The sequence below is a fragment of the Bufo gargarizans genome, chromosome 6 (genome assembly GCF_014858855.1).
Source record: "Bufo gargarizans isolate SCDJY-AF-19 chromosome 6, ASM1485885v1, whole genome shotgun sequence".
Taxonomy (NCBI): domain Eukaryota; kingdom Metazoa; phylum Chordata; class Amphibia; order Anura; family Bufonidae; genus Bufo; species Bufo gargarizans.
Window position 1 is genome coordinate 272,177,993 of NC_058085.1, and position 20,940 is coordinate 272,198,932.

General features: G+C 45.6%; 1 long non-coding RNA gene across 1 annotated transcript in view; it reads left to right on the forward strand.

Annotated features, from left to right (window-relative positions):
* The window catches only part of LOC122939999, a 41,475-nt gene extending 23,090 nt beyond the window's left edge, over positions 1 to 18,385 (forward strand). Inside the window, exons 2-3 of the long non-coding RNA XR_006390222.1 lie at positions 14,275 to 14,381; positions 18,286 to 18,385. This is a non-coding gene — a long non-coding RNA (uncharacterized LOC122939999). The remainder of the gene's footprint in view (positions 1 to 14,274; positions 14,382 to 18,285) is intronic.
* Positions 18,386 to 20,940: the final 2,555 nt, after the last annotated feature.

The following is a 20,940-nucleotide window of genomic DNA, read 5'->3' on the forward strand; positions in this document are numbered from 1 at the left end:
CCACTATGTGGCTCGTCAGGAGCATGAGTATGTGGGTATGGGACAAACAGAATAAGCTGCTAAACCTCCATAGCAGAGGCTGCAGCTGTCAGCACGGAGTGGCCGTACGAGGCCGCTCAAACACACGATATATAAGGAGATTCCTCCTCCCCTATCTCTGAGTCACGCCTCTAGGGCGGCCAATGGGGAAACAGGAGGCGCGGCACCGCCGCATCATCCATCCCGCCCTCATTGACCCGCCCCCTCTGTAAAGACGAGCCCAGATGAATGTCACAACATTCATATGCTCAAAATAGAGATGATACCAGCGGCAACTCTATATAAAGCTGCAACAAGGTATCGCAATGATCGGGATAAGGAGTATAAGATGGTGTGAGGTACAGTGTGCTGAGGGCAATAATCACATGCAATTAGGATAACGCAGCAGGGTCAAAAGTAAGGGTCCCTGCGGCATATCACATACCAGGTGGTTTTTATGACAACTAGGCGACTGTTGGTAATAGCCCCTTGGTCCTTGCAAGGAATAGGGTGTCTGGTATACAATGGCGTACACAAGCCATGACTGGTAGGTACACCCCTTCATGTTCCTAGCAAAAAAACCAGGGGAGCAGAATTCGGATGGCCAATTGGCACACAGGGAACCAGTGAATTCGATAAATAGCTTCCTTTCACAGCTTTGTACATAATTATATACAGTACTTTCAACATAAGACTTAACACATCGGAATTCTGATTTTAGGTGTAGCCGTGTAGTAAAAAAAAAAGATAAAACATGTATCTCTAACAAGGAGCAGGGAAGCATTGTGAAGTTATGCAGATGGCAATAGAACACGTACTGTACAGTACTGTACTTATAAAACACTAAGCTGACTGCACAGTGTGCATATAACTTGTAGGGGTCATTATGGAAAGCTGTATTTTACTGCATGTAAAAATATGCGCCCATTCCGAAAACAATATACATTAACCCCTTAAGGACTCAGCCCTATTTCACCTTAAGGACTTGGCCATTTTTTGCAAATCTGACCAGTGTCCCTTTAAGTGCTGATAACTTTAAAACACTTTGACTTATCCAGGCCATTCTGAGATTGTTTTTTCGTCACATATTGTACTTCATGACACTGGTAAAATGAAGTCAAAAAAATTATTTTTTTTGCATAAAAAAATACCTAATTTACAAACAATTTGGAAAAATTTGCAAATTTCAAAGTTTCAGTTTCTCTACTTCTGTAATACATAGTAATACCCCAAAAAATTGTGATGACTTTACATTCCCCATATGTCTACTTCAGGTTGGAATTATATTGGGAATGATATTTTATTTTTTGGGGATGTTACAAGGTTTAGAACTTTAGAAGCAAATATTGAAATTTTTCAGAAATTTACAAAAACCAAATTTTTAGGGACCACTACAGCTCTGAAGTCACTTTGCGAGGCTTACATAATAGAAACCACCCAAAAATGACCCCATTCTATAAACTACACCCCTCAAGGTATTCAAAACTGATTTTACAAACTTTGTTAACCCTTTAGGTGTTGCACAAGAGTTATTGGCAAATGGGGATGAAATTTGAGAATTTCATTTTTTTGCCTAATTTTCCATTTTAACCCATTTTTTTCCACTAACAAAGCAAGGGTTAACAGCCAAACAAGACTGTATCTTTATTGCCCTGACTCTGCCGTTTACAGAAACACCCCATATGTGGCCGTAAACTACTGTACGGCCACACAGCGGGGCGTAGAGTGAAAGGTGCGCCATTTGGTTTTTGGAAGCCAAATTTTGCTGGACTGGTTTTTTGACACTATGTCCCATTTGAAGCCCCCTGATGCACCCCTAGAGTAGAAACTCCATAAAAGTGACCCCATCTAAGAAACTACACCCCTCAAGGTATTCAAAACTGATTTTAAAAACTTTGTTAACCCTTTAGGTGTTGCACAAGATATAATGGAAAATAGAGATACAATTTCAAAATTTCACTTTTTTGGCAGATTTTCCATTTTAATATATTTTTTCAAGTAACAAAGCAAGGGTTAACAGCCAAACAAAACTCATTATTTATGGCCCTAATTCTGTAGTTTACAGAAACACCCCATATGTGGTCATAAACTGCTGTACGGGCACACGGCAGGGCGCAGAAGGAAAGGAATGCCATACGGTTTTTGGAAGGCAGATTTTGCTGGACTGTTTTTTTTACACCATGTCCCATTTGAAGCCCCCCTGATGCACCCCTAGAGTAGAAACTCCAAAAAAGTGACCCCATTTTAGAAACTACGGGATAAGGTGGCAGTTTTCTTGGTACTAGTTTAGGGTACATATGATTTTTGGTTGCTCTATATTACACTTTTTGTGCGGCAAGGTAACAAGAAATAGCTTTTTTGGCACCGTTTTTTTTTTTTGTTATTTACAACATTCATCTGAAAGGTTAGATCATGTGGTAATTTTATAGAGCAGGTTCTCACGGACGCGGCGATACCTAATATGTATACTTTTTTTTTATTTATGTAAGTTTTACACAATGATTTCATTGTTAAAACAAAAAAAGTTTTAGTTTCTTCATAGTCTAAGAGCCATAGTTTTTTCAGTTTTTGGGCGATTATCTTATGTAGGGTCTCATTTTTTGCGGGATGAGATGGCTGTCTTATTGGCACTATTTTGGGGTGCATACGACTTTTTGATCGCTTGCTATTGCACTTTTTGTGACGTAAGATGACAAATAATTGCTTTTTTTAAACCGTTTTTATTTTTATTTTTTTACGGTGGTCACCTGAGGGGTTAACTCATGTGATATTTTTATAGAGCCGGTCGATACGGACGCGGAGATACCTAATATGTATACTTTTTTTTATTTATGTAAGTTTTACACAATGATTTAATTTTTGAAACAAAAAAAATGATGTTTTAGTGTTTCCATAGTCTAAGAGCCATAGTTTTTTTAGTTTTTGGGCGATAATCTTGGGTAGGGTCTCATTTTTTGCGGGATGAGATGCCGGTTTGATTGGCACTATTTTGGCGTACATGCGACTTTTTTGATCACTTTTATTACCTTTTTTGGGAAGTAAGGTGGGCAAAATTTAAATTTTCTCATAGTTTTTATTTTTTTATTTTTATGGCGTTCACCGTGCGGGGAAAGTAACATGACCGTTTTATAGATCAGGTCGTTACGGACGCGGCGATACCAAACATGTGTAGGGAATTTTATTTTTTTCATTTTTAATTAGTGATAAATGTGTTTTTTGATTTTCACTTTTTTTTTACCTTTTCTTACTTTTTTTTTGACCCAGACCCACTTGGTTCTTGAAGATCCAGTGGGTCTGGTGTCTGCATAATACAGTACAGAACCTATATATGTTTCTGTACTGTATTTTACTTACACTGAACAGATCTATGCTTTCAGCACAGATCTGTTCAGCACCATGGACAGCAGGATGCCTGAGCAGGCGTCCTGTTGCCATGGGAACCTTCCCCGTCTGCCACAACTTCGCAGACGGGGAAGGGTAAGGACTGGGGTGTCGGGGGGCTGTCTGGGGGCTCTCTCCCTCTCCCATCGGGGGGCTGCAAAGGCACAGCAGCCCCCCGATGGGAGAGGGAGCCGCATCTTACTGTTAACTCTTTCCATACAGCGGTCCGTACGGACCGCTGTATGGAAAGGGTTAAACGGCTGTTATCCATTCACAGATGTCAGCCGTTTATACCAGGGTGCCAGCAATGTGCTGGCACCCTGGTATACCCACTAGAAGCCAACGATTATTCGGCGGGAGGCGGGCGGGGGATCGCGATCCCGCCTGCCGCACCGCCCGCCTCCCGCACCGCCCACACAGCCCGCAACACCCCCCCTGCACCTCCCACCAGGCTAAAATCATGCAGGGGTGCAGGGGGGGTGATCACTATAGATTTGTGCCACACTAAAGTTTCTGATCGCCGCGGTCAGGGACCGCGGCGATCAGAAACAGCAGAAATAGCAACAATCCGCAGGTGTGACTTGACCTGCGGGGTGCTGCGATCGCCGATACGGGGGGGTCATATGACCCCCCCAGGCGTTGTGACAGGATGCCGGCTGAATGATTTCAGCCGGCATCCTGTGCGGATTAACCCCTGGGGCGCCACAATCTCAATTTAAACTCATGACGTACCGGTACGTCATGGGTCCTTAAGGACTCGGGAAACATGCCGTACCGGTACGTCATGGGTCCCTAAGGGGTTAATACATGTCGATTAAGCCAAATCAGAAGACCTTAATCTTACTATTACTTCTTAGGAAGTGCTGTGCAGCTCTTATAGCTGTGTTGTTAAGTGCTTTGCCTCTGATACAGAAGGTCGTGGGTTTGAATCCCAGCAGACAAATCTCTCTCTCCTTAGGATGGCAATACAGATGACTATCCCTGGGATTCGTCAAATTTGAATCTTGTAAATGAGAAGCGTGCAAGTTGTGACACGGGCAGGGCATCTATAAAGTAGTAATGGCGCCGCCATCGTGCATGTCGTTACAGTGTGTGGTGTTTGTGGCAGTTGCTACACTGGCAAAGGAGCCTCCTTGCTGCCGGCCTGATGGGAATTTTCCCGGTATCCCGGTAGGCCAGTCCAGCCCTGGTTCCATACAGTGGCGGATCCAGAGCCTGGTCTCGGGAAGAGCACTTCAAGACTATTTTCTGTCCGCCACCACAAAACAATAGTGCTTATAGAACAGACTCCACAGTGTAGAGGTATACTGTATACTGTGTGGCACAGTGTAGGCTATATGTGTATAACATAAAGATATTTCACATGAAAATTTACAATTACTTGGCTTGGCCCTTGGGGATCTCGGACCCCACTTCAACACTTGGCCGGTGGCTCGGTACAGCTGATGTGTTTTATCCTAATGAGAAAGATTTCATAATAAGGATTTGGAGAAGGGGCAGAGGGATAGCGGAGCAGGGAGAGGATGGTGCTGCTACTAGGGGCTCATACCATGGGGGAGTAATAAAGCCCACCATAATGCCCCCCAGTAGAAATAATTCTCCTTATAATGTGACAGTGCAAAAAATACCCCCTCGTAATGCCCCCAGTTGAGCTAATGTCCCCATAGTGCCCCCATAATGTGCCAGTATAAAATACCCCTATATAGTGCCCCCAGTAAATGCCTCTATAGTGCTCCTCTTCCCCCTTCCTCCTAGAGCCCCCATAATGTACCAGTATAAAATGCCCCAGTAGATGCCCTCAGTGTCCCCCATAATTTGCAAGTATAAAATACCCATTCTTAGTGCCCCCCCATAGATGACCCCATAGTACTCCTCTCCCCCCTTCCCCATAGTACCCACCATAATGTGTCCCAGTATAAAATTCTACTGTACAGAGCCCCCCATATAAAACACCCCTTCTTTGTGGCCTCAGTAGATGCCCCTATAGTGCCCCCAATAATGTGCCAGTAATAACAGTGCCCCCATCATGTGCCAGTAATAACAGCCCCACCATCATGTGCCAGCAATAACCCCCCCATCATGTGCCATTAATAACAGCCGTCCATCATGTGCCAGTAATAACAGCCCCCCCAATGTGCCAGTAATGACAGCCCCCCTTGTGCAAATAATGACAGCCCCCCATTATGCGCTAGTAGCCAGAGCCCCCCATTATGTGCCAGTAGCCACTAGTATAACTAAACACTTATACTTACCTCATTGGAAGCGATGCAGGCCTCTTCCAGCCTGTGTCTCGCGCTGTACGGCTCAGGCGGCGCGATAACGTTATCGCGCCGCCTGCTCCGGCCTCTGATAGGCTGCCGGCCTAGTGCCTGCAGCCTATCAGAGGAAGGGAAAGGGACACGCCTCTCCCTCACCTGCCTCAGCACAGTCATCTGTATTGCTGTCCTGAGGACGGCGATACAGATGACTATGGAGATGAACGATTCCACAATGGAAGCGTTCATCTCCCTGTGCCCCACCGCCGCCCCTACACTTCTGAGCAGCTCGTAGGGGCCCGTTGCCCCCCCCCCCGGATCCGCCAGTGGTTCCATATCAGCTGGTGGTGCTGGTTGTTGTGGCGTGCTGATAACGTTTTTGCACATTTCGGCCATGCTAACCCTGCCTTCTGAGGTGCTGGCGGTGCCCCAGCTGCATTGGCGACCTCTTCTTCGTCCTCTGCCTTCTTTATGCAGAAGCACTGACATATCGGGGTAATTTTTAAGCAATCTCTGCACCACCAAATTCAGCACATGCGCCAGGCAAGGGATGTGCGTCAAACTGTCTAGTCCCAGAGCTGCGATAAGATTTTGCCCATTATCGCACACCACCAGGCCGGGCTTGAGGCTCACTGGCACAAACCACTCATCGGTCTGCTGTTCAAGGCCCGTCCACAGCTCCTGCACTGTTTGGGGTTTGTCCCCCAAACAGATACGTTTTAAAACTGCCTGCTGTCGTTTACGCCTGGCTGTGCTGAAGTTGGTGGTGAAGGTGTTACGCTGACCGTATTAGGAGCTGGTAGAGGATGAGGAAGCAGAGTAGGAGGAGGAAGCAACAGGAGCCAAACTGAAGTGCCCTGCAATCCTTGGTGGTGGAAGGACATGCGCCAAACTGCTCTCCGTCTCAGGCCCAGCCACCACTGCATTTACCCAGTGTGCTGTTATGGAGATATAACGGCCCTGACCGTGCTTACCGGTCCACGTATCCGTAGTCAGGTGCACCTTGCCAAAGATGGCGTTGCGCAGTGCACACCTGATTTTGTCCCCTACTTGGTTGTGAAGGGAAGGGATGGCTCGCCTTGAAAAGTAGTGGCGGCCGGGCACAACGTACTGTGGGACAGCCACCATTATAAGGCCTTTAAAACTATCCGTCTCCACCAGACGGAATGACAGCAGTTCAAAGGCCAGTAATTTAGAAATGGTGACATTCAGGGCTAGGTATCGCAGGTGGGTAGGGGGGTACTTCCTCTCCAGCGTTTGGGATATGGAGAGCTGAACGCTTCCGTGGGACATTGTGGAGATGCTTGGTAACCCAGGTGTTGGTGTTGCTGGCAGATCCTCTGTTTGCGGGGTGGCAGGTGGCACTGTCACTCCAGAGGTGGATGAAGAGGCTGCGACTGCAGCAGAAGAGGAAGCAGAAGGAGCCAGAGACCTTTCTTGGTTTTTGAGGTGTCTACTCTACTGCAGCTCGTGCTTTGCACTTAAATGCCTGGTCATGCAGGTTGTTCTCAGGTTGAGAACGTTTATGCCTCGCTTCAGGTGCTGATTGCACAGCGTGCAAACCCCTCGTGTCTTGTCATCAGCACATTGTCTGAAGAACTGCCACGCCAGGGATCTCCTTGGAGCTGGCTTTGGTGTGCTCGGTCCCTTGCTGCGGTGGGCAGTAGGAGGCGTACTGTCTAGAGGACGGCCGCTCGCTTTTGCAACCTGCTCCCTCTTCTGCTGTGCTGGTGGCTCTGTGCGACCACCGCCTCTTCCTCCGAACTACATAGGTCACTCGCATGACCTTGATTCCATGTGGGGTTGAGGACCTCATCGTCCTCCACATCATCTTCCACCCAGTCTTCACCCCTGCTTTCCTTGTCGGTCTGCACACTTTCGAAAGCCCCAGCAGTTGTGTTTCGTCATCATCCGAGACGTGCTGCGATGGTCCTCCCATGAACTAATCTTGAAAGATAAGTGGTTAGGCATCGGTGCACTCAATCTCTTCCACTTCTGGGGCAGGGATAGGTGGATGGCCCTGGGAAAGCCCTGCTAACATAGTCATCAAAAATCAGAAGAGACTGCTGTATGACTTGGGGCTCAGACTGCTTGGCTCATTTGCAAGGGGGTAAGGTGAAAGACTGATGGATATCGGCTGCAGGTGCCAACTGTGGTCTTTCAGCAGGAGACTGGGTGGGAGACAATGTGAAAGAACTGGATCCACTGTCAGCAACCCAATCTACTATCGCCTCTACTTGTTCAGGCCTCAGTAGAGCAGCATTAGGCCCGACCAAATACCTCTGCAGGTTTTGTCGCGTACTCGCACCTGAGGAAGTGGTTTCACTTGTGCGTGTAGCTGGCACAGATTGACCACGTCCTCTCCCTGCAACAGGAGCTCCACCAGCAGCACCACGACCTGGGCCACGTCCCTTATTTGACGCTCTCCTCATATTTTTCAAATTTAGGATCTTGCCCTAAATGAGTGTTTAATTAATAGTAGAATAGAAGACAGTATGTAAAGGGTGTATCTCACATGGTCTGTACCAGTGTAGGCCTGAATTAAATATTTATTTGCACAAAATGGCTGTATTTTAAATGGCTGTATTTTAAATCCCTGAATCAAACCCCTGTATGTAGAGGGTGTATCTCACAGGGCCTGAACCAGTGTAGGCCTAAATTGAATATTTCTTTGCCCAAAATGGCTGTATTTCAAATGGCTATATTTCAAATCCCTGCATGTAGAGGGTGTATCTCACAGGGCCTGAACCAGTGTAGGCCTAAATTGAATATTTCTTTGCCCAAAATGGCTGTATTTCAAATGGCTGTATTTCAAATGCCTGATTCAAAACCCTGTATGTAGAGGTGGTATCTCACACGGTCTGAACCAGTGTAGGCCTGAATTCAATATTTCTTTGCCCAAAATGGCTGTATTTCAAATGGCTGTATTTCAAATGCCTGATTCAAACCCCTGTATGTAGCGGGGGTATCTCACACGGTCTGAACCAGTGTAGGCCTTAAGTAAATATTTCTTTGCTCAAAATGGCTGATTTTCAATTGGCTGTATTTCAAATCCCTGAATCAAACCCCTGTATGTAGAGGGATTATCTCACATGGTCTGAACCAGTGTAGGCCTAAATTAAATATTTATTTGGCCAAAATTGCTGTATTTCAAATGGCTGTATTTCAAATGCCTGATTCAAACCTCTGTATATAGAGGGGGTATCTCACAGGGTCTGAACCAGTGTAGGCCTGAATTCAATATTTCTTTGCCCAAAATTGCTGTATTTCAAATGGCTGTATTTCAAATCCCTGAATCAAACCCCTGTATGTAGAGGGAGTATCTCAATGGGCCTGAACCAGTGTAGGCCTAAATTAAATATTTCTTTGCACAAAATGGCTGTATTTTAAATGGCTGTATTTCAAATCCCTGAATCAAACCCCTGTATGTAGAGGGGGTATCTGTCACAACCATGGTCATGGCCGTAACTCCTGAAACTGCAGGCAGTTGCCTGCGGTCTTGTCTTGTGGTCAATCACAGGTGAGGGCTGAAGTATGTTGCCTCATGTGTGGTTGCCACCGGCAACATGTTGTATTGGCAGTATAGCAGCCTGAGCTGTTGCTAGTTGCACCTAGCAACCTGTCTTTGTAGGTGTGCCTTTTATCTGTTTGGTATACACTGGGTTTATGTGTGTGTGTGCACATCCCCTTTAAGTGGCTTCACTACCCTGTCTGGCGTTGGAAGGGTTAATTCCCTTTCCACTGTGTGTCTGTGTGGGTGTGGCTACTTGGGCTATTTAGCCTCTGCTGAGATATGAAGCTGAGGGGTACTCCAGTACTCCAGCCTTGTTGTAAGCTGGAGTCATCCTCCTGGTCTCTTATACCATCTGCCAGTGAGGGCCACCCTTGTGGTCATAAAATGTATGCGTGATGTTTATTTTATGTTCTTGTGATGTCTTATCTTACTGCAGCTATGGATCTGGGTTCCTGTGTGTTTGTGTGTGCACTGTGTCCTTTATGTTTGGTGTGGACATCAGCATGTGAGCACGGGATCCAGTCACTGCGTCTGAGGCAGGTAGGTGTGAAGTGGTTTCACTCACCTGCCATAACCATAGGCTGTTTATGTTTCCCCTTCCTTGCAGTTTAGGCCAGTTTAGACTCCTATTCCTCCGTGTCTACGAGGAACAGGTTGTCTTACCCAGCTCCTAGCTCAGGGATCTGCTGAGGGATAGTAGGGACTCGAGGTTCCTGAGTATGAGCCCTCCTACCATCTGGGTTGGCTCATACAGCTAGGAGTCAGGGTCAGGGTTAAGGACGCTGTAGGAGGTGACCTGCTCCCTAATTCTGTTGTCCTGGCCAAGCAGCTTCCACATACGTGTAACATCGCCCAGCTGAAGGTTTCCCCCATATTCAGTTGTGACAGTATGACCACAATGGCTCCTTACGTGGTTTACCTTCGAAAGAGGGTGCAGCATGTGTTGCCATCTGCTGATGGGATGCATATGCGTTCTCCGGAGGTAGAGCGTTATGGGGTTCACCGTTAACGGCGCGGTTGGTGTCTTATTCCCTGCCACCTTGCTGTCACAACCAGACAGCTAAGAAGCTCTGACAGAGCCCTTTCAGAACCTCCTCCTTGAGTTTTCTTTGTTGTGGTATTCAGTTCCTCATCTCGTTAGCCTCTCTCAGCTGTCATGTAGTTGGACTGATTGCTTCCCTTTAAATTCCTCCCCATAATGCTTTACTGGGCGGCTTATACTTCTTCCTGGAGTGTGTGTGCATGCTGATCCTGTTTCCCAGTCTGCTACAAAGTTAAGTGCTGTACATTTATCTGTTATTTTCTGTTTGCTGGATCCCAGGTGACCCTGACTCCGTCCGTGTCTGGTGTAGGGAGCCGGTGGTCGTTTCCTCTCACTATTGTAGGGTGTTCAGGGGTTATATAGTCGAGGTACGTGGATATGCAACCATCCACCTTTGGGATCTTTGCATAGGCTGAGCAGCCAGGGAAAGTGCTAGGTCTTGTGCAGGGGTCTCCCTTTTGGTTCCTTAGCTTTGTATCCAGTGAGTCATATATGCATGTTGCTTTGTCTTGTTTCCTGTACACCGTCCGTGACACTTGCCTTCCGTGTCCGTGTTGGTGATCCCTGGTCCCTCTCTATGTTCCTATCTCTGGTCGTTTGCTGGCAGCATTCCGTTGGTGTTCCGGCTGTGTGCTGGTTAGGAGTGGCTGTTGGCTGCGACTGGAGTGGGAACGTGAGTAGAGAGTGGACGCAGTGTCAGTGCGGTCTCTCTGGGCTGTTTCTTTGCTGGTCTTTGGTTCGTACTGTCTAGAGTGTGTCATGTGTGTTGCTCCAGAGGCTGGCAGTCGGCTCCCTGGTTCCTGTGTATTGCTCCAGGGGCTGGCAGCAGTCCTGGGGAGACTCGCATGCACTGACGCTGATTTTCCAATGGATCTGGGTTCCTGTGTGTATATGTGTGTGTGCTGTTTCCTTTATGTTTGGTGTGGACATCAGCATGTGAGCACGGGATCCAGTCAGTGTGTCTGTGGCAGGTGTGGAAGTGGTTTCACTCACCTGCCCTATCCATAGGCTGTTTATGTTTCCCCTTCCTTGCAGTTTGGCCAGTTTAGACTCCTGTTCCTCCGTGTCTAGGAGGAACAGGTTGTCTTACCCAGTTCCTAGCTCAGGGATCTGCTGAGGGCTAGTAGGGACTCGAGGTTACTGAGTATGAGCCCTCCTACCATCTGGGTTGGCTCACACAGCTAGGAGTCAGGTTCAGAGTTAGGGATGCTGTAGGAGGTGACCTGCTCCCTAATTCTGTTGTCCTGGCCAAGCAGCTTCCACATACGTGTAACATCGCACAGCTGAGGGCTTCCCCCATCCTCAGTTGTGACAGTATCTCACAGGGCCTGAACCAGTGTAGGCCTGAATTCAATATTTCTTTGCCCAAAATGGCTGTATTTCAAATCCTTGAATCAAGCCCCTGTATGTAGATGGAGTATCTCACAGGCCCTGAACCAGTGTAAGACTAAATTAAATATTTCTTTGCACAAAATGACTGTATTTCAAATTAGTGTATTTTAAATGGCTGTATTTCAAATCCCTGAATCAAACCCCTGTATGTAGAGGGAGTATCTCACAGGGCCTGAACCAGTGTAGGCCTAAAGTAAATATTTCTTTGCCCCAAATGGCTGTATTTTAAATCCCTGAATCAAACCCCTGTATGTAGAGGGAGTATCTCACAGGGTTTGAACCAGTGTAGGCCTGAATTCAATATTTATTTGCCCAAAATGGCTGTATTTTAAATCCCTGAATCAAACCCCTGTATGTAGAAAGAGTATCTCACAGGGCCTGAACCAGTGTAGGCCTAAAATAAATATTTCTTTGCCAAAATGGCTGTATTTCAAATGACTATATTTCAAATCCCTTAATCAAACCCCTGTATGTAGAGGGAGTGTCTCACAGGGCCCGAAAAAGTGTAGGCCTGAAGTAAATATTTCATTGCCCAAAATGTCTGTATTTCAAATGGCTGTATTTCAAATCCCTGAATCAAACCCCTGTATGTAGAGGGAATATCTCACACGGTCTGAACTAGTGTATGCCTGAATTCAATATTTCTTTGTCCAAAATGGCCGTATTTCAAATGGCTGTATTTCAAATCTCTGAATCAAACCCATGTATGTAGAGGGAGTATCTCAAACGGTCTGAACCAGTGTAGGCCCGAAGTAAATATATATTTGCCCAAAATGGCTTCATTTCAAATATCTGTATTTCAAATGCCTGATTCAACCCCCTGTATGTAGAGGGGATATCTTACACTGTCTGAACCAGTGTAGGCCTGAAGTAAATATTTCTTTGCCCAAAATGGCTGTATTTCAAATGGCTGTATTTCAAATCCCTGAATTAAATCCCTGTATGTAGAGGGTGTATCTCACAGGGCCTGAACCAGTGTAGGCCTGAATTCAATATTGGTGCACCAAATGGCGGTATTTGAAATCTCTGAATGTAACCCAAATGTATTCAAGGGTGTATCTGACAATGACATCTGCATCAAAGGCTGCCAAGTACATTTTTTGTGCCCAAACAAGTGTTTGTTTAACAACTGAATTTGACAGCCTGTAATTTCACACTTGCTGATGCTACAAGGCCTGAAAATAGTGGTTTTTGGCAAAAAAGTTGTTTTTTCCAACCCCAGAAAATAATCAGTGTATTTCTAGCTTAAATTGCACTCTGACTAGATGTTGTAGATTGCCCAAAAAGTCTTTTTTTGGTAACAGAATATAAAAGCTGTATATATTAAACTAGAATTTAACACTTGCAGATCTGGAAAATACTATTTTTTGAAAAAAGTATAGTGTGTTTTTAAAACCCCAGAAAATGATGGGTGTATTTCTACCTTAAATTGCACACTGACTATTCCAGATGTTGTAGTTTGCCAAAAAATTGGTGATTTGCAATGTCCCAATAACTCAGATGCAGTGTTGGTGCACTGAGTTTGCATAAAATGGCCGCTGCCACCCACCTAACTAACAGAATTATAAAAGTTTTTTTTTTTTTCGGTCAATTGCCTCAGGGCAGGGTAAAACGATTGTGTCCTGCACCCACACAACTATTTCTCTGTAGATCGCTGAGTTAGATTCTCTCCTATTCTCTCCCTGAAATCACAAGTCCAGCAGCATCCTCTCCCTACACTTGTAACAGCAGAGTGACGTGCAGCGCTACGTGACTCAAGCTTATATAGAGCCTGGGTCACATGCTGCTCTGGCCAATCACAGCCATGCCATTAGTAGGCATGGCTGTGATGGCTTCTAAGGTCACACAGTTAAACACTTGTTGATTGGCTGCTGTGCAGCCTTTCAAAAGCGCCAAGAAAGCGCTAAACACCGAACCAGAACTTTTACGAAAAAGTTTGGGTTCAGGGTCCAAAAATCCTAAAGTTCGGTATGTACCCGAACTTTACAGTTTGGGTTCGCTCAACCCTATTGGCTTACTTTGAAATTGAATTTTAAGCCAGAATTGTGGCACAATTTTGGTATAAAATATAGCTATGAGCCACCCATTTCCCACAAAGCCACACCCCTTCCTTCTAAGCCTGTCCCCTTTTCACTCCAGAATTGGAGGAGCTCTTGCTGCAGGATACCTTTATAAAGGATACCTTTATTCAACCATCCGGTGCAACGTTTTGGCTCTGAATGAGCCTTTTTCAAGCTATATATATATATAGATATTTATTTTGTAACCCCAGATTAACCCCCTGAATGTGACCCTCAGATGCCGCCATCAGAGTTGAATGCAGCATCTGAGGGGCTCAATGACGTGCGGCGGCACAATTGCCAATCTCTGTCATTGTGCCCGCTGCATACAATGGAATGAGATTCGTCACAAATAGAATTTCTTTGTGAAGCAGCCGAATCGAATTTTGACAGACCCCACAGACTTATAATGGTTTGTCATTTAGACATTAAGAATAATGCAGCATGCTGCGCTATATTCCCCATCCAATATGATGGAATTTCCAACAGAGCCTCCGATGGAAATGTGAAAAGAGCTCAAATGCTGAATAGACATTGTAGTATAAATATATGTATGGAATTCAATGCTTATTAGAAATACGAGGTAAAAAATATGTTTTGTTAATGATATAGGATAATGAGGTTTCAGAACATCCTCCACCATACAAACCTAGGCATTCCCTGCCAGAAGAAACACCTCCACCAAGACCACCCAGGATACAAACCAGAAGCACGAGAAGGTAAATTGGCAAGATAAAATGAATCATAACCTACTGAATGTATTCTAACTATGAAGTCAGTACTTTATCATTGGAAGAATAGGAGGGAATTTCACCTAATATATCTTCTGAAATGCCATAAAAATAGCAATCATGGAGTTTGGCTCCTCAGCAATCCCGAGACACGGGGTCTGTAGTGCTCCTTAGAGATCCAAATATTTTTGGTGCAGCTCACTTGGCCCACTAACATTATTATTGCAGGTGGCCAGATAAGTTGGGAATGTCATCTGCAACTTGTTGCAAAAAGTAACCGAATAATTCATGTCCTTGGTTTATAGAAAGAAGCCAATGGAATTGGGTTTTACTGTCAATCACCAAGGATATGCTCATATGTAAAGCCTCATGCACACGTCCGTGGAACTGAGACTGACTGTGGAAACATGAACATAGGATCACCAGTGGATTTGCAAAATTTACACAATTTGCATAGCAAAATCCTTAAGCCTCATGCACACATCCGTGGAACACGGACCGTGAGATACCGGCCTGGATTCCTGCTGAGTGCAGGTGCGCACACTGTCATTGGTTGCTATGGCGCGGTGCGCCTCGTGCCGCCGCTGTACAGTACAGTACAAAAGCGGCGGAACGAAGCGCATGGAGTCATAGCGACCAATGACGCCGTGTGCTCCGGCACTTAGCAGGAATCCAGGCCGGTATCTCATGGTCCGTGTTCCACGGCCGTGTGCATGAGGCTTAAGCATTTTGCTATGCAAATTGTGTAAATTTTGCAAATCCGCAGGTGATCCCACGGTATGTTCATGTTTCCACAGTCAGTCTCTGTTTCCCAGTCTCCAGTGGTGATATGTGGACTGATGCGTGGCCACTGCAGCTTCTGATTGGTTGCAATTGCCGACATGTCATCGCTGAAGGCTAGAAAGCAGAAATCAATGGGGGCTCATGGAAATGTCATCATGGGAGCGCCAGTGGTAGGTGAGTATATTGCTTTCTTTTAAATTTAGATTTTTGGCACCTGTGGATTTTCCAGCAGATCTGTAGGTAAACAGCAGCCAAATCTGCAATCTTAGGATTGAATGTAGAAAATCAGCAATCAGCAGGTCAGTGATTTCCATCAGTGTCTGTGATCCAAAACCAGGTGCGGGCCAAAGATCACAGAACAGGTGCAGATCTTTCCAATATACCTTATCTCTGTGTAGCCTCCCCTCCTGGTTTTGGCTCACAATCCCTGATGGACATCACTGACCAAACACTAACTGTGAATAATGCCTGATTCACACAGTCAGTGTTTGATCAGTGATTTCCATCAGTAATTGTGAGTCATAACCAGGTGCAGATCTAAACACAGAACTGGTGCAGATCCTTCCATTAGACCTCTCTATATTGTCATTTGTGGTCGTGGCTCACAATTACTGATAGAAATCACTGACCGAAACACTGACTTGTGAATCAGGCCTTGTTGATGGCAGGAATAACACTATTCTTGCTGACAAGAACACCAGAAACATTGAAGGGGTTCGGGCTCAGAGCTGAACCCGGACATACACCCCCTTCACACATTTCGCCTGTATCTGTGGCACATTGCAGCATTTCTAGCTCCCATGCTCCCTCTTGTCCTGTCCGGCATAGAGCAGGACAAGGGCTATTTCTTCACTACCGGCGACATGCCAGGCATCTCATGGGCATGCAAGGCGGAGGCTTTCACCTAGCAGTGAGCCCAGTGACGTCACCGACACAAATGGGTGGGCTTTAGCGCTGCCCTAGACTGTTTTACAGGTTAGGGCAGCGCTAATGACCACCTATTAGTGCCGGTGACGTCACCAGGTTTACTGCTAGGTGGAAGCCTGGGCCTAGCATACTGAAAAAACGTCGGGTACATCACCAGTAGTAACAAACAGCCCTTATCCATCGCTAAGCGGAGCATGACAAGGGGGAGCATCGGAGCTAGAAATGCACCGATGCTCCACTGATACAGGCTGAAGGTGTGAAGGGGAGCTTATGTCCGGGTTCCGATCTGAACCTGGACAACCCCTTTAAGGCTCTGTTCACACTGAAGTTTTTGCCATTCCATTAGAGGTTCCAGCAGAGGCGTACATAGGAATCACTGGGCCCCATAGCAAAAATCTGAATTGGGCCCATTAACCCCGCCCACTACCCACCATGGCCCCTCCCACTTTCTGACCTTGCTCCTCCCATGCCACACCCCCATTAAATAAATTTATACATTGTTAGGGGTTTCCTGGGGGTGACCTGTCACATGGGATATCTGCTGCAGCCTGCAGGTCTCCTTATTTGGGGTGCCATGTTAGGCTCCTTTCACACTTGCGTTCGGGTCTCCGCTTGTGAGTTCCGTTTGAAGGCTCTCACAAGCGGCACCAAACGGATCCGTCCAGCCCTAATGCATTCTGAGTGGATGCGGATCCGCTCAGAATGCATCAGTATGGCTCCATCTGTCCTCCGCTCCACTCAGCAGGCGGACACCTGAACGCTGCTCCCAGAGGCGCGGCTAAGTGCTCAACACCCCCCCTCCTCAGTGCTCTGCGGCAAACACCCCGATCCTCCTCTCGCCGGCATCCCAAATCCCACGCAGGCGCAGTGCCGTCAGTCATCTTATCATAGCGCAGGCAATCGCCGGCACTGCGCCTGCGCGGGATTTGGGATGCCAGCGAGAGGAGGATCGGATTTGGGAGGCGATTTAGATGAACTTGGAGGCGTTATTAGTTTTCAAATTTAGCCGGGCACGGCACTTCAGAGGGGCGTTCCTTGGCACCGTGGAGAAAGAATAACGCCCCTCTGGGCTCCTTACAGCGTCATTTACATATCATAAGAATCGATTTTTTGAAGAAATGACAAGACTCACAATCAAAAGAACAAGACAGATGGAAAAAAGGTACTCATGGATCCATGTTTAATAAAGTACCTTTTTCCATCTGTGTTCTTCTTTTCCATGTCAGTCTTGTCCTTTCTTCTAAAAATCGATTCTTAGGATATGCAAATGACGCTGTAAGGACTGGAGCCCAGAGGGGCATTTTTCTTTCTCCACGGTGCCCAGGAACGGTGCTCCTCTGAAGTGCCGTGCCCGCCTAAATATGAAAACTACTAACGCCTCCATGTTTAGCTGAATCGCCTCCCAGAGGCGCGGCTAAGTCCTCAACACCCGCCCCCCTCCTCAGCGCCGCGCTCTGCAAACACCCGATCCTCCTCTCGTCGGCGTCCCAAATCCCGCGCAGGCGCAGTGCCGGCGATTGCCTGCGCCTGCGCTCTGATAATGCGGCTGAGGGCAACAGCTTCAACATCGTCACTGGGCTCGGCGCATGTCCAGTGACGATGTTGAAGCTGTTGCCCTCAGCCGTATTATCAGAGCGCAGGCAATCGCCGGCACTGCGCCTGTGCGGCATTTGGGACGCCGACAAGAGGAGGATCCGGTGTTTGCAGAGCGCGGCGCTGAGGAGGGGGGGCGGGTGTTGAGGACTTAGCCGCGCCTCTGGGAGGCGATTCAGCTAAACATGGAGGAGGGGCGGGGGGGGGGGCCCTGGGGAGAAAAGGCCGTGAGTGGGCGGGGCCAAATAATGTGGGCGTGGCCTTATCTGCGCTACGGGCCCCATAGCAGTGGCGTGGTCTGCCTCTATGGGCGGTACGCCACTGGGTTCCAGTATATTTAAGGACAATAGTAGCACAGTTTCCAGCAATAGTCTTAGCAAAAATACTGGATACTTGATAGAAACTGTCCAGACCCATTATAAGTCAGTACGAGTTATCAGGATTCACTGGGATCTGTTTAGAAATGGATCCAGTATAGCTTTTGTTATACGTATAAGAGATTATGCTAGTGTGAACAGAGTCTTCATATATTATATAACAAAACCTTCATTCTTTAGTTCAACTAAGTTATTATTTTTCATCATTCAAGATCTCAAAGAACCTCTGGCTACAGTAATGCCCCACCAGTGCCACCTAGAGGCCGAAATGAGAAGTAGAGATGACAGAGAGAAGAATATATATTTTTCTAAACACGAATAGCCAATGAACCACAGGATTTTTTTTACAGTTTTGTCTGAAAGGGCAAAATATGTCAACTCGATGACTGACCAATAAAATGGACTCCGTTGGAGCTTTATGGCCAGCTCACTCCTTTATTGCTTCCCTTCAAATATGGATTAAATCAACCAGCCAGAAGAGAGTGAAGGACCAGTAATCTACTATTCAGTAATGGACATCCGTACGATAAAGACTTAAACCCCACGGGACATTGTGAGGACAAGATTCTACAATTAAACCGATGTTTCAAAGCAAAACTAACTTGACTTTTTGGGGTGAATTCACACAGATAAAACCTCTGGCTGCTTCATCTAGATAACATTTCCATCCTTTTGTTACGGACACATTGCTTCCATGATTTTATTCTGTTACAGATAGTTTACAGATCCAGCCAACATGTTTCATACATCAGATTGTCTTCATCTATGTGTATATGTAAACTAATGTTAACTGATACAAAAAGATACTGGGCACGCTCACTGTCTATAAAACCACATAGTTTATTTATAAAATTGCAATTGTGAACAGTAATTTTAATACATACAATTAATATAGTGCATATAAATAACACGCTATATCATACAATATAAAATCCAGGTGAATTATGCTAAAATCAATGTACTTCTACTAAGTGGTTTGGTTCCAAAAGTCCTTACACTGCTGGTAAAGTCTGTGAATAAAGTGCAATGGTACAATCCCTTTGGGATATATAATCCCACAGTTCAAATCTCTTCACCTCAGAGCGTATTCGTTTATAGGTTAGTTGCAATGAAAGATATGCGGCGTCCCGCTATACTCACTGTTTGACTGGGGTTTAATTGGATTTTCCCATGAATACCATATCTTGCTGGTGTTCCGGTACAGTTGAGGGCTGTGTCCGGCCCTCGTTCGTGCTCCTGCAATTCCTCTCGGTTTCTCTCTGACTGCCGCTCCGTATGGTATAAGAGCCGGCACTCCGCTCTGGACTTCGTTATCACGTGTCGTTTGTAGCTCGTGCTTCTATGCGACAGTCCTATATAGATGCGCGTCTTCAGGGTTGAATAAGCACTGGAGGTATCACCGTAGGTATGGTTAACGTCCGTCAGGGGGTCTTTACACCAAACGCGTTTCGGGGTGTTAATACCCCTTCCTCAGTGGTAATGACTCCCCCTTGTAGCTTTCCTTATAAAGCCATTGACTAATTGGATTTTGCAAGACCGCTGTGAGGTCTAATCTTTTTCCACAAATCCTGGTGTGGATTCCAAATGGCGATTTAGTTAAACATCCATATCTATTCATAGTGTTTCAACAGTATAATATATAACTTACATATCTAGTAACTTCCAAAACTACTTTTTTATTAAATAGCTAAAAAGACGCACAGACCGTTACAATATCTATAAATAAATAAATGTGCAACAAGGTACTTCGCTGACAACTCCACTTGTAGTCCTCTCATTATCTATTCAGGAGGTAACCGCACTGCTATTATTGATCCTGCGGCATTCATGCGATATAAGACTTCCATCATAAATTATACACCCTTCTCAGGAGTGACTCTATATCAACCTTACATTCCTGCTTCTCCATATAGAGAGACATATAAACAAAATGTACTGCATTCTTCATTTTCTTATAAGTTATATTTCTTTTATATTCTCTATGAAATATCGCACTGTAATGTTCATAGGGGAGAGATATATGGATACGTAGTTCATATATGAAAATAGGCGGATCATGAGTAAGGTGATAACCGATAAATTCCCAAATAATGAAGAAACAAGTATATTGCAAAATAGACTATGCAACAACTTAGATAGAATTGAACGGGAAATAATGGATAAAAAAATAAGAAAATTCTTCTTTCAGAAAAAAGAAAGAAAGGAAAGGAGAAACTCAAATGTAGAAAGAGAAAAGGTAGAAGCAGGCAAGGGAAACAGTGAAATAATCACGAGCACGGAGATAAGGGAAAAAGATAGTAAGGACCCAAATAGACACACTAACTTTAATATTCCAATACACAATAGATTTGAACTTTTTGAAGAAAGGGAGCCTTTTTTAGATCGTACTCCCCCACACCACCGTACACGTACGAGACACACATCACCCCCAAGAAGAGCACAGAGAACACACCACAATCCACCAATAGATCACCAGTACAACTTGAGGGACAGGCCTCACACTCATTGGACACAGCAGGACTTCAGGACCCCGAGAACAGGGAGACAACATCACCAAAATCCCAACCAACACAATGCCAACACTCAACACAGAAGACATCACGAAGAAAGGGGAAGACAAGGAGAGGAAGGGGAAAGAGAAAGACACTATCACAAATAATTGATACACAAGTGGATAATGATGCCATTATAAATCTAAGCGCTACCGTTTTAACTGATGCCCAAAGTCGACTTTTAAATAAAGGATTAAAATTCGCTCCAACAGAAAAATTAAACAAATTTGCAACTTTTATTGGGGTGGAAAAATTTATAAGACATCTATGTCTAAAAAAATATTTTGCAAAAAACCCTATTGTGAGGGAATTAGA